At 41.4% G+C, this 2,850-nt stretch overlaps 1 non-coding gene across 1 annotated transcript; it reads left to right on the top strand.

Annotated features, from left to right (window-relative positions):
- Positions 1–1,188: 1,188 nt before the first annotated feature.
- LOC118725040 lies at positions 1,189–1,296 on the top strand. The gene has a single exon (XR_004989802.1). It is a non-coding gene; the product is annotated as a U6 spliceosomal RNA (small nuclear RNA).
- Positions 1,297–2,850: the final 1,554 nt, after the last annotated feature.

Genomic DNA, 2,850 nt, shown 5'->3' on the forward strand with positions numbered 1-2,850 from the left:
TTCTAAGAAAGAGTGAGTGCATTCTGAGAAGTGGGAATTGTGAGGTGAATACAAATGTGAAATGAGGTTGTGGAAGTGAAAAATGGGTGCCAACATGGTTTTGGTGATGAGGTGGAGTAAAGAAAGGTTGTATCATAGCCTGCATGACTCAGTGATGGAGCATCAACTTATGAACCAGGAGGACATGTTTTGATTCCTGGTCAATACATATGCCTGGTTGCTGGCTCCATCCCCAGTGTGTGGCGTGCAGGAGGCAGCTGGTCAATAATTCTAATCATCGATGTTTCTATCTCTCCCTCTCCCTCTGTCATTTATGTATCCTAGGAGGAGGCATGGTCAAGAGAAGTGTTTTGGTTTTGTATTTTCAGTGGGAGGCCATATGTGGGCAATGAGAGAAATCATGGAGAGCCTGAAGCCTCAAGAGACTGTTCTCCCAAAAGCACCATTTACAAGACTTGAAAAAAAAACATTCTTTCATCTCTTTTTTTAAGGGTTCTAAACATTAGTGCTGACGCTAGGACTGTTTAAACCCACTCTACCCCTCCCACTATGTCTGTTCTCTATCTTATCACAGTAGGAGCTCAAGTGCAAGGTTGATAAATTCTGGGGTTGTCCCTTACCCCTGCCAGTGAAGCCCAGGGGTGACTACTCTTGTGTAAAATATGAACTTCTCCAAGATAAACTTGAGAAAGAAATACCCTGCAGAACAGAAGTTTCGGCAAATTTCCAAGCACAATCATGGGGGAAGCTGCATGCACAGGTTGCTGCAAGCATGCCTGAGGAAGGAGGGGTGAGGGATGCTTGGTGTTGAGAGAGCTCGGAGTCAACCTGGCAGGTCAACATTTTTAATAGTTTCATCAAGCAATGAAAAAAGCCTCAGTGGAGTTGGATCACAGTCAGAATTTAAGACTGTCTCTTTATCATATATGATGCCTTCTTATAGAAACCCAAAAACATGGCAAATCATTTTTTCGTATTTGCTGCAGCTCCTTGAAATGAGTTTATTTAAAAACTTCAAGATATTAAAAAGCCCTATGACTTTTAAAAGCAAAACAATGTCAGGACCACACAAATTACACAGATTTACGTATTGGCTACTATGGGAAGGCGGGAAAAGATACCACTAATTTCTCTAGGAAAAAATTCTGGAATAAAGTCACATTGGAGGTAAGTTTTAAAAGATAGGTGGTGCTCATTCCAGCAGCACCTATGCTAAAATTGGAAATGACACAGAGGAGATTAGCATGGCCCTTATGTGAGAATGAGACACAAATTCATGAAGCGTCCATATGTTCACACCTAACTTTAGGTAGAATAAATGTGTAAGGAACCATAGGAATATCTATATGTTGGCTTTAATGCTTCATTTTGCAAAATGAAAATAAAGTAACATTGTGAAAAGAAAAGGATGAGTCAGTTCTTACCCAAATAGGAAAGGTGGTGGAAGGAGATTGCTCCAAACGAGGCCTATTTGGCACCAATGGGTGGTCTGGCACAACTGGAATATTGAGCATGTGGTGAGATGGGCCGGGTGGAAAGGTGAGAGGTGATGAGACATAGGTCGGGACCATATCCAGGAAGGTGCTAGGGGCCCTGCCAATCTCTACCCCAGCCCCCCTGAAGGTCAATGTGCACACAGGTTATGAAAGGGAATCTAGAAGTTCATGGCATTATGTTCGTGGCATTCTTGTTTATAGATTTCACTTCTTCTGGGTCCTGGTAAATCCGTATCCTCTTGGAGTTTTCAGTAAAGTTAATAGCAAAATAAAACCCTTGCTCATAATTTATCCTAGAGATAGGAGCTGTCAGATAATCATTTAGAATTTAAAATCTCATCTCAATAGTCCTTCAGATGAAGAAAATAGTAGGATAAAAATATAGCATGGCTTATTAGTAACGTCTTAACCCACTTTTCTCCGTAATGGTTGGAACATGCTGCCTTTCCCTGCTCTTTATATCAGCATTTCTGTTATTAAAACTGTCTAAATCCTAGGAGGATTTGTCCCTTGAATTTAACATGACTGAGGAAGCATGCTTCAGGTAAAACTTAGCTGCAAATTATCTGACTGAGACTAGGTTTCTTAATAAAGAGAACAAAATTGAATCACCACCTTATTGTAGCTTAAAATGTGGTTACCTTTCTCCTTCACCCCCAATTTCATGATTATTTATAATGGAAATCAGGCAGCTTTATAAAATGATTGCAAGCAACAGAAGCCCTTGTGTTTAAAACCAGAGGCTGCTGCTGATATGGGGCAGGAGAGTGTAACATGTTAGAGAGCTAGGGGGTAGAGAAAAGAAAGAAAGACAGACAGACAAAGCTCCTCCAAAGGCCACCCTACACAGGCAGTTCATTGGTCATAGTTGGGGGCTGTGGATGACACCCCTAGAATTAGGCAGTGTCTACTGAAATGGCAGTCGGGTTATCTATTCAAGCCCAAGTCCCCACAAATGTATACCCATTACTTTTCTGGGTTTGAGCTCTGCAAGCTCTACACAAAGCAAGTGTAACACAAATGAATCAGTCATGGTGAAAAAGTAGAAAGTCTGTGGGAGCCCCCATTTCAGTAATCGATTCTAGAAAGATTTCCCCTCTTCACATCAACCCTATACTTGGAAGCTCTGTTTCCTTTAGAAAAGAAGCCATGCTTCCCTTTCTCTCTCTCTGCCATTTAACCTGCATTAATACTAAGTACTGTTAAAAAGGTAACAAGATGGAGCACTTGTGCTAAGCCCTACATCAGCCAACTAAGATTTAATTGCAGTGTTAGTCCCCTAGAAATGTGACCTTTACTCAGTCAATCTGGAATTACCTTGTCTGCACTAGTGAGGTAATCCGAGTAGACCCCC

Source organism: Pipistrellus kuhlii, unplaced genomic scaffold, assembly GCF_014108245.1.
Source record: "Pipistrellus kuhlii isolate mPipKuh1 unplaced genomic scaffold, mPipKuh1.p scaffold_m20_p_2, whole genome shotgun sequence".
Classification (NCBI taxonomy): Eukaryota; Metazoa; Chordata; class Mammalia; order Chiroptera; family Vespertilionidae; genus Pipistrellus; species Pipistrellus kuhlii.